The 10,990-nt window shown below is 45.3% G+C and overlaps 1 non-coding gene across 1 annotated transcript; it reads right to left on the bottom strand.

Moving 5' to 3' along the window:
* Nucleotides 1-10,200: 10,200 nt before the first annotated feature.
* Nucleotides 10,201-10,273, bottom strand: Trnaa-cgc (transfer RNA alanine (anticodon CGC)). The gene has a single exon. It is a non-coding gene; the product is annotated as a tRNA-Ala (tRNA).
* Nucleotides 10,274-10,990: the final 717 nt, after the last annotated feature.

The raw sequence follows: 10,990 nt of genomic DNA, 5'->3' as shown, positions 1-10,990 counted from the left end.
TAATGCTCTGATTGCCTTATCATGAGATGCTAATTATTATACTAATGTTTTCACCTCTTTTTTTGATCTAAAAACTTGTTACGATTATTAAAATGTACCTTTGTTTATCTCATTTATGTTTAGAGTATCTGCATAAATTTGTGCACTATGTATAATTTAAGTCTATTAGTCTCAATTTAATAAAGAAAATACAAGAAAATATGGCAATAACTTCCATAAAAACACATTAATACTGGTTTTGTTACAACAGATAATCAATTGCTGCTGCTACCGACAGTTCAGATACGAGTGAACACAAATTTTGTCTCGTAAGAATGGTAAAATATTTAATAACGGTAGTTACGAAAATAAAAAATTGACAATATGGCAACTTCTAAAACATTAATTAACAGGTAGGAGAAAGAATTAAGAAAATGATATAACAATTACTAATAATATTAGTACTCGATTTGTTTGTCATGAAATAGCTTTTGCTGCTGCCAGTAACGATTTTCTCTTATTAATTTTGTCCACTTCACGTTTTGGGTAATAATTTCCAACCTCAAGTGCGTTTTTCATGTAGTGTGTCATTTATGTGAGATATTTACGATGTATGAGCTTTTGTATTATTTTGGGGAATGTACAGGGTATTTCACAGTTTCTGTTAGAGGCTTCTAGGGGCTGTAGAGGGGACTTCGTACATTAAGCTTTTATAAGGAGCCCATCTCCTGAAATGTACCGTATGGGTGTAAAATAAGTTTGAAGACTGAATCACTTTCAAATCTCCCGCGTTACGCTACGCGCACAGGGGAGACGATGATCTCAAACCTGTGATTTATAAATAAGCCCACACCATCGGTAACATATGGCATCGGTAACACTTCGAGTACTCGTCTTCGGATTCTCTTCCACGTGATGAAGGACGTTCTCACCAGAGTCAAGAGTGCTACACACCTATGGAACTCCACAGTCAGCCCTTACAGGTAATTTTAAAACTGGGGCAACCACATCTAAAATACATATGCGTGATTGCTTGACACTTCATACGGTGAACAGTTTTACAAAATCCAAGTGTTAAAACTATTAAAATGAAACTGAATGAAGTGTCCAATTGTCCACTATAGCTGTATTTTTTCAGGTCACTTATGAATCCACACAGCCGATTTCGCCACTTTTGAATTCTTACAAATGGAAATGCTATGTCATAGGTTACAGAATGCCGCGGTCTAACAACTGAAGTGGCTAGGTAAAGATTTAAGCACTCCTTTATCGATGAAAAACCTGCGTCAAATGATAAAAAGAATATCGTCAATTATGAAAGTCATGTCGATTTTAAGTACACATTCCGATTAAAATATGCTCTTGTAGGCCTATGTCAAGCAACAAAATACCCCTCATACACTACTGGCCATTAAAATTGCTACACCAGGAAGATGACGTGCCACAGACGCCAAATTTAACCGTCAGGAAGAAGATGCTGTGATATGCAAATGATTAGCCTTTCAGAGCATTCACAAAATGTTGGCGCCGGTGGCGACACCTACAACGTGCTGACATCAGGAAAGTTTCCAACCGTTTTCTCATACACAAACAGCAGTTGACCGGCGTTGCCTGGTGAAACGTTGCTGTGATAGCTCGTGTAAGGATGAGAAATGCGTACCATCACGTCTCCGACTTTGATAAAGGTCGGATTGTAGCCTATCGCGATTGCGGTTTATCGTATCGCGACATTGCTTTTCGCGTTGGTCGAGATCCAATGACTGTTAGCAGAATATGGAATCGGTGGGTTCAGGAGAGTAATACGGAACGCCGTGTTGGATCCCAACGGCTTCAAATCACTAGCAGTCGAGATGACAGGTATCTTATCCGCATGGCTGTAATGGATCGTCCAGCCACGTCTCGATCCCTGAGGCAACAGATGGGGACGTTTGCAGGACAACAAGCATCTGCACGAACAATTCGACGACGTTTGCAGCAGCATGAACTATCAGCTCGGAGACCATGGCTGCAGTTACACTTGACGCTGCATCACAGACAGGAGCGCCTTCAATGGTGTACTCAACGACGAACCTGGGTGCACGAATGGCAAAACGTCATTTTTTTCGGATGAATCCAGGTTCTGTTTACAGCATCATGATGGTCGCATCCGTGTTTGGCGACATCGCGGTGAACGTACATTGGAAGCGTGTATTCGTCATCGCCATACTGGCGTATCACCCGGCGTCATGGTATAGGTTGCCATTGGTTACACGTCTCGGTCTCCTCTTGTTCGCATTGACGGCACATTGAACAGTGGACGTTATATTTCAGATGTGTTACGACCCGTGATTCCACCCTTCATTAGATCCTTTCGAAACCCTACATTTCAGCAGGATAATGGCCAACCGCATACTGCAGGTCCTGTACGAGCCTTTCTGGATACAGAAAATGTTCGACTGCTGTCCTGGCCAGCACATTGTCCAGCTCTCTCACCAACTGGAAACGTCTGGTCAATGGTGGCCGAGCAACTGGCTCGTCACAATACGCGAGTCACTACTTTTGATGAACTGTGGTATCGTGTTGAAGCTGCATGGGCAGCTGTACCTGTACACGCCATCCAAGCTCTGTTTGACTCAATGCCCAGGCGTATCAAGGCCGTTATTATGGTTAGAGGTGGTTGTTCTGGGTACTGATTTCTCAGGATCTATGCACCCAAATTGCGTGAAAATGTAATCACATGACCGTTCTAGTATAATATATTTGTTCGATGAATACCCGCTTATCATCTGCATTTCTTCTTGGTGTTGCAATTATAATGTCCAGTAGTGTAGATGTTATTCAAGGAAGACATGGGCCCTGTAGTGAAAAAGGCCGATATGCTCATGTGTATTTGCCAGCGATATACTATATGTAGTGTCAAGCAATCATGTGCAACCCTTATAGTTACGAACGTTGTTGTAGTCGGACGAAGTTGGTGTGTGATGTGATAGTGATTGGCGACGACGCCCTCTTCCAACCTTGTGTACTACAGTGAATCGGGAGATTTGAAAGTTATTCTATCTTTAGACTTATTTTATACCCAAACGGTATATTTTCGGACATGGGTTTCCTGTGAAAACATTGTCTAGTAAGTCCTCCCTACCACCCCTTGAAACCTATTATGGGAACTGTTGAAGACCTAGTATAAACAGGCGGAATTTTGTAATTAATGATGAATCTTTCCAAATAATTAATGGCGAATTTGGAGGAAACTTCTACTTACTGTTTTTCTTCTTTTTCCTTATAGTCTTCTTATGCAAAAACTCACACTTATCAAACAGCACTTAACGCAATTCACAGTTCGCAATACATATTAAAAACAGAAACATATAATACCAAACAGTTATTCATCAGTAATGTTCCTATTTCCTTCTGCCTACACACCTGTAAGAACATACTGTAACGTGAACTGCCGCGAGTCTGTTGAATTGTAATGCAATTACACTGACGAAGGCTATTTATAGACGAAATTTAGATTTTCAAGAATTATAAAGACTAATTGGAGTGCGACTGACTGCTGTGTGCTTCTCTTTCCTTATAGTATACGGTCGCTGTGCACAATGGTTCCTGGTGGAAACAATGCCGGTTATGCTCCTAGTTCTATTAATCACCAATTTTTACTATTACTGCTGACAGATTACATTTCCCATGACCGTCTGCTGGAGAAGTCTGTCGCAAAAACATGGTCATACCTTTGCTAATAGCTTTCACTATTTTTTTAATTTGTGTTATTTGGGGGGGGGGGGGGGGATGCTGTATATTTCCCTGTTCTTACACATCAGACGACCAGCGATATCACGCTTGTCTTAACTGGCTGCTTCTTGTAGCGGTGACGCCCAGACAGTATCTTCTAGGGACGTTTGCTGCCAATAGAACCTCTCTATTAAATATGAGGTGGTTAGATACGAGATAGGTCCATTGACTTTATGAATGGGCCGTCGTGACTGAATCAGAAGCCTTATTCTTCTGTGCTCTTTAGCTCTAGATAGAGGCACACAGAGTCCCCTGTCACTTCTCAGCCTGTCCTACATCCTTTTCTTGACATTCAAAAATTCTTTGATTTGCTTTGTGTTAGCCTCAGTGGCCAGTATTAATCTAAATTATTCTTTTCCCAACACCTTTCCTCTACTTTGCTGCACTTCATATCTAGTGGTTGTTACTCAGGCTGACAAACAAATCATCAGATGATAAAACACATGTAGACTTGACCAATATTTTAGGAAGATGAGCTCAGTGGGGAGTGGAGGACCTTTCAGTCTTTTTTCTTTTTCTGTGTGCTTCATTTCCGGGACTATGTGCAAATTCTTTATGCCTGAGGAGTTTTCGCTTAGTTTCTTTCGATATTTTCCCTGAACAAACCGAAAATTGGGAGTCCCAGTTGAGAAGAAAACGCCGGAGGAAATCGAAGGCTTCGAATTACATTACGTATGTGGTTTCCGGATCGTGAACTCAGCATTCTACGCAGCGTTCCAACGTCAAACCCATGAGATGGAAGAAGTTGTACGGTATATCCCGGCCAAGAGGACATTATAGTAGGCACCCCATACTACGATGACATTGTGTATCAGTGTGCAAGCAGCTCACTGTCTACGACTGTCTCTGTCCATTGATCCACACAGAATCCAGGCGTGGATCTGGGATTAGGTCCTGGAGAGGGTCAGAGTGCGTCGCTCTCTCTCCACTTGGGTGCTCCCCACCCTCTTCACCTCCGCCACTTTGCAAATATACCTAGCCATCACACGCTCTTTCACTTACACACAAGCCTCAGATTTTAATAAGGAAAAAAAAAATTAATATAATACAAGGGGCTGTCAAACAGTTTTTGTTTTGCTGCAACGTACATGCAAAAGAGCGCGACTACGTGAACTATGGCGACATTATTACCAAATGTGTCCAAACAGGACCAACGTGCTCTTAGCCTTTTCTTGGCTGCCGAAGGGAAAACACCGGTAGACGTCCATCGGAGAGTGAAGAATGTGTGTGTGGGGCAGCACGTCAGTCGAAAATCGCCGTTGTGGAATGGTATAACAAGTTCCGTACTGGTTCGGTTCGACACAAGACGACGGGAGGTGGAAGGCTGCCTCATCCTTTATGGACAGGCGGGAGAGACTCGAGCACCTGTCCTATAGCCCCAATCTCTTCCCATGCGATTATCAGACCACCGTTCCCTTAAAAAAAGGTCCTGAAGGATCGACGATTCAAGTCGGACGAGGATGTACAGCAGATAGCTACTGAATTCCTCACGCAGCAGCGCGTGGTGTTTCACCAAACGGCTATCTTTAACCTGGTGCGTCGGTGGGACGATAGCCTCAATGCTCACGGCGATTTTGCTGACTGGCATACCGATTCTGGACTGTACGGCCTTCGAACAGAAACTTATTCATCTCCCATTATAATTAAAATAATTTGTGTACCACAGTGATTAGTACATCACTTTGCATAGCATCCAAGATGTCGACGACGTGCCCATAAGTTGTTTGAACAGTTGTTGTGCATTGTTCCCTAGCGGAGAGTCTTACTCTTTCTGTCTTGACTTGCTCAGCTTGTTGTGGTCTGCTTGTTCTACCAGTACACTCGTGGATCGTGTTGGTTATTTGTTGATATCAGGTGCAATTAGCACGCAAATGTTGGTCATTTACTTGTCTGATACGATCCCAGTGAGGCTGCTAATATATCCACGTGGACAGGTCCTCACGCAAGGAAGTGAATAGTATCCTGCATTAAATGTAACTTTTCAATTATAGAGTTCCTTGCCATTTTTCTGCCATTTCTGAGACTCTTAGCTGTCTTGCTGCTTTAATTTCCGACCGTTAGTTGTGAAATTAGTAGAATAATATGTCTAAAAATATAAAATCTCCCACTAAAACGTTTTTGGCGGATCATGACATCCCCACCCCTCTCGCCTTGGATCCACTGTTGTTAGTGTCGTAGCGGTATACGAGGAGAATTCCATCAGCAATGCAATGTATTTTTTTCTGAAAGCAGGTTGGTGTTGTTCAGCATTCCAATACACCATATTAACAACCACTCTCTTTTGGCTACAAAGCCCTGTTTTTCCAACATAATCTCAGTTCAATGTGACGGCCTTACGCCAACGTCTTGCTGCATCAGTAACCTCCCTATAATCCCTCATAGGCTACGGCCTGTGGATACGCCGGTTCCCGTGAGGTCACTGAAGTTAAGCGCTATCGGGCGTGGTCGGCACTTGGATGGGTCACCATCCAGGCTGCCATGCGCTGTTGCCATTTTTCGGGGTGCACTCAGCCTCGTGATGCCAATTGAGGAGCTGCTCGATCGAATAGTAGCGGCTTCGGTGAAGAATACCATCATAACGGCCGGGAGAGCAGTGTGCTGACCCACGCCCCTCCTATCCGCATCTTCCACTGAGGATGACACGGCGGTCGGGTGGTCCCGGTAGGATACTCGCGGACTAAAGATGGAGTGCTCTTTTTTTATAATCCCTCATAGAGCCAAACAGATGGAAGTCGGAAGGTGTGAGATCCGAGCTGTATGGCGAATGAGGAAGAACAGTCCAATGAAGTTTTCTGAGCTCCTCTCGGGTGCGTATAATCGTATGAGGCATTGCGTTGTCATGGCGAAGGAGAAGTTCGTTTGCATTTTTGTGGCGACGAACACGTTGAACTATTTTTTCAGTTACCTGAGGGTAGTACAATATACTCAAGAGTTCATCGTTGCATCATGAGTGAAGACATCGAACAGAAAAACCCTTCCAGAGTCCCAGAAGCCCGTCACCATGACTTTAACGACTCAGGATGCGGCTTTGAACTTTTTCTTCGGAAGAGAGGTGACGTAGCGCAACTCCATAGATTGCCGTTTTGTTTCCGGTTAGAAGTAATGTACGCATGTTTCATCACCTGCGACGATGTTCGACAAATACGCGTCACGTTCAGCTTCGTAACTCGCAAGTAATTCCGCACAGATCGGCCTTCGTTGCTCCTTATGGTCTTCTGTTAGGCGGTGAGGAACCCAGCGGGCACACACCTTTGAGTACCCCAACTGGTGGACGAGAGTGTTCCAGCACTACTAACAGAGAGGTGCAGTTGAGCGGCGAGGTGTTTGTGATCGGTCGATGAGCTCGAATGAGAGTGTCCTCACGTTCCAACATTGCAGGAGATCGTACAGGTTTGCGCGACCTTGTTGCGATGACGACAGACGCCTCACCCAACGACTCACCGTGCTTTTGTTCACTGTCTGGGTCTCCGTAGAAATTCTATAAGCGCCTATGAATGTCTGCGATGCTATGTTTTTTCCAAAAGAAACTCAATTACAGATCTCTACTTGGATTGAGCTTCGTTACAGACGCCATTTTGAAGGCTACATACAGCAGCGCCACCTATCGGAACTTCGAGAAACTATGGCACTGTGCTGACAAGGGAACCTCCCCATCGCACCCCCCTCAGATTTAGTTATAAGTTGGCACAGTGGATAGGCCTTGAAAAACTGAACACAGATCAATTCAGAAAACAGGAAGCAGTTGTGTGGAACTGTGAAAAAATAAGCAAAATATACAAACTGAGTAGTCTTGGCCCACATAGGCAACATAATGGACAATGTGAGCTCAGGAGCGCCGTGTTCCCGTGGTAGCGTGAGCAGCTGCAGGATGAGAGGTCCTTGGTTCAAGTCTTCCCTCGAGTGAAAATTTTACTTTCTTTATTTTTGCATAGTTATTATCTGTCCGTTCGTTCATTGACGTCTCTGTTCACTGTAATAAGTTTAGTGTCTGTGTTTTGCGACCGCATCGCAAAACCGTGCGATTAGTAGACGAAAGGACGTGCCTCTCCAATGGGAACCGAAAACATTTGATCGCAAGTCATAGGTCAACCGATTACTCCACAGGAAAACACATATGATATAATCTATACGACACTGGTGACGGCATGTGCGTCACATGACAGGAATATGTTGTCGACCCACCTAACTTGTACACTTGGCGAATGGGTAAAAAGATGCTTCTACCTTGCCCGATTTAGGTTTTCTTGTGGATGTGATAATCACTCCCAAAAAAGTGATGAAAACATAAGAGTTTGTCACATAAACCGAAAATAAAAAATTAAACCTTTAACTTTTTTTTAATGAAAAAAAGGGAAAAAGGATTTTTGAAGGTTTGTTTTTCTGCTTTTTTTATTTTTATTTTATTTTATTTCTATACAAATGGATAAAAGGAAGGCCGTTCCTCTTCGGCTACATAAACAGAATAATAGGAAGTCGTCCCTTTACGACAAAGGATGCTCCATACTATAGCCCGCTGCGAATTTTTCGATGACTGTCTTCTCGTTGCTGTGTTGTTTCCGTTGTTTGTTTAATCTCATAAAAAAAGGAACTGGGAAGAGGTGCTATGGTTATCTTCTCATGTCATCGATAAACCAGCTGCGAGGTGGATTATGGAATGCGCTCCAAAGAAAATTAAAAAAATATTGCCTATATTTAGGGTTCTTGACGATCGCACAATGTCGTTCGTTGAGGTAATACCAAAAATCGGGTACTGTCTTTTCGCCATTACCGGAGTGGTAGTGAACAGCGTGGCCGCTGATCCACGTCACAGAGTTCGTTTTTGCTCTTGGGAAATAAATGTTATCGGGGAAAAGAAGTGATCGGGTAGTTATCCTGTCGGGAGTCTTGCGTGTAAGAAAAGCCAATATCTGACGCACCAAATACCAAACGTCCTTTGCCGACCCGCATTCGAAACGATGTTCATCCGTGTCAATCACTTGGCATGTGGCACACAAGGGTGAATCAGCGAGGTGGATGTGATGTAGGCGGGACTGGCACAACTGTTTCCCATTAACAGTTACGTACCATGCAGATTGCTTTCCATCACATTCGACGTCCTGTTCATTTGCATGGCAGCATATATCGCTCTCGTCATCATCAAGCGTGTGGGTAGTAGTGCGGTGCGGATGTAGCTTAATTCAAGGAAAAATTGGCTAATGTAGAAGAAAGGTGCTGGGATGTCCGATATCATCACAGGGGGTGCGAGTGAGATTGGTCGTAAGGCTTCCAGTAAGAGACTTCTGAGGCACGTCGGACTTCGTCGCCACAGTTGCAGGTGACAGCTGACGAACAGGGCCTTCGCTCTGTTCTGAACATGACAAAGGCCTAAACCCCCTCCGCTCCTCGGGAGGGTTAGGGACTCGTAACGAATCTTAAATAACATGCCCGTATTAACAAAGGATCCCAAAACCGCCAACATGCGGTGATCCAGGGTAGGTGGTATGGGGAGTATCTGTGCAAAATGGGGGATACGCGACGCCAAATAGACGTTAGCATATCGTGTCCGTTGCAGGAGGTCTAGATGTCGCAGACGGTGGTCACTTATTCCTCCTCTCATCTGATTCAATAAACGCCTGTAGTTAAGGGCTGTTGAACGCTTCAAATGGTTCAAATGGCTCTGAGCACTATGGGACTTAACATCTGTGGTCATCAGTCCCGTAGAACTTAGAACTACTTAAACCTAACTAACCTAAGGACATCACACAACACCCAGTCATCACGAGGCACAGAAAATCCCTGACCCCGCCGGGAATCGAACCCGGGAATCCGGGCGCGGGAAGCGAGAACGCTACCGCACGACCACGAGCTGCGGACTGAACGCTTCATGTCAGATGTGAAATCAATGCCAAGACAGCGGATTGTGTCACTGATTCTTAGCGGTGCGACACTCTCGTCGGGTAGGCCTCTGCCTATAGACAGGGCGTGTGATTTGTGGAGACTGAGATGGCTCCCCGATGCCGCGCCGTAGGTCGCCACCCACGCCAGTGCTGCACGAACATCGTCATTATTGCGAAGAAGGAGTACCAGATCATCCGCATAGGCAGTGCAGCAAAAAGTGTGTCCACCAAGGGATATTACAGTCAGGCGTTGTCGGAGGCCGCAGAGGAGTGGTTCCAAGACGAGGGCGTACAATATCGCCGAAAGAGGGCAGCCTTGTCGCACCGATCGCTGGATCTGTATCGGCGGCGTAAGACGGCCATTGTATAACACCTTGGAAGTCGCGCCGCGTAGGATGGTGGTGGTGGTGGTGGTTAGTGTTTAACGTCCCGTCGACAACGAGGTCATTAGAGACGGAGCGCAAGCTCGGGTTGGGGAAGGATTGGGAAGGAAATCGGCCGTGCCCTTTCAAAGGAACCAACCCGGCATTTGCCTGAAACGATTTAGGGAAATCACGGAAAACCTAAATCAGGATGGCCGGAGACGGGATTGAACCGTCGTCCTCCCGAATGCGAGTCCAGTGTGCTAACCACTGCGCCACCTCGCCGCGTAGGAGACGCATCAGTACATTAACTATGACGTCCAGATACACCATGTGTCGCAGTACCTCCATCAAAAATGTGTGGTCGACTCTGTCAAAGGCCTGGCTAAAGTCGAGTGAGGCCAAAACTCCTGGCAGTTGGCGAACTTTGGCTAGCGCGATCATATCTCTATATCGGCACAATGCAGTGCGAATATTATGGTCACCACCTAACGATGCCTGGTCCTGCGACACAACACATCGTACTGATCGCTTTAGGCGTGCCGCCAGAAGCCGGGTGAAAATCATCAAGTCACTGTTGAGTAAGGTCAAGGGCCGACAGTCACTGATCCTGGATCCTCCTCGTGGTTTGTGTATAGGCACAATCTGTCCTTCTAGGAAGGCCCCAGGTATCTGCGTCGTGGGAGACATAAGATCGCGGCAAATATCAGTCCATGCTGGTGCCAGCAATTGTTGATACGTCCGGTAAAATTCCAGAGGAAGTCCATCAGGTCCCGGGGACATATGAGCAGCCCCAGCCTGTATTGCTTCAATGATTTCCTCTTCCGTTACATCTGCAGTCAAATCCGCCGCCGCTGTCGGAGAGATCGAGCCATAAGTGAGTTGAGAGACTTCGGCGATCACCTCTGGGGGATGTCGATGTTCCGAATACAGCCTAGTGTAGTGAGCATGAAGGGCGTTTCCTATGCCGCGCTGGGTATCAAGGCGTCGTCCGTTTTCTGT

Source organism: Schistocerca nitens, chromosome 3 (assembly GCF_023898315.1).
Source record: "Schistocerca nitens isolate TAMUIC-IGC-003100 chromosome 3, iqSchNite1.1, whole genome shotgun sequence".
Taxonomy (NCBI): domain Eukaryota; kingdom Metazoa; phylum Arthropoda; class Insecta; order Orthoptera; family Acrididae; genus Schistocerca; species Schistocerca nitens.
Note: the sequence above shows the minus strand (reverse complement) of the source record. Positions and strands in the feature narration are given on the sequence as shown.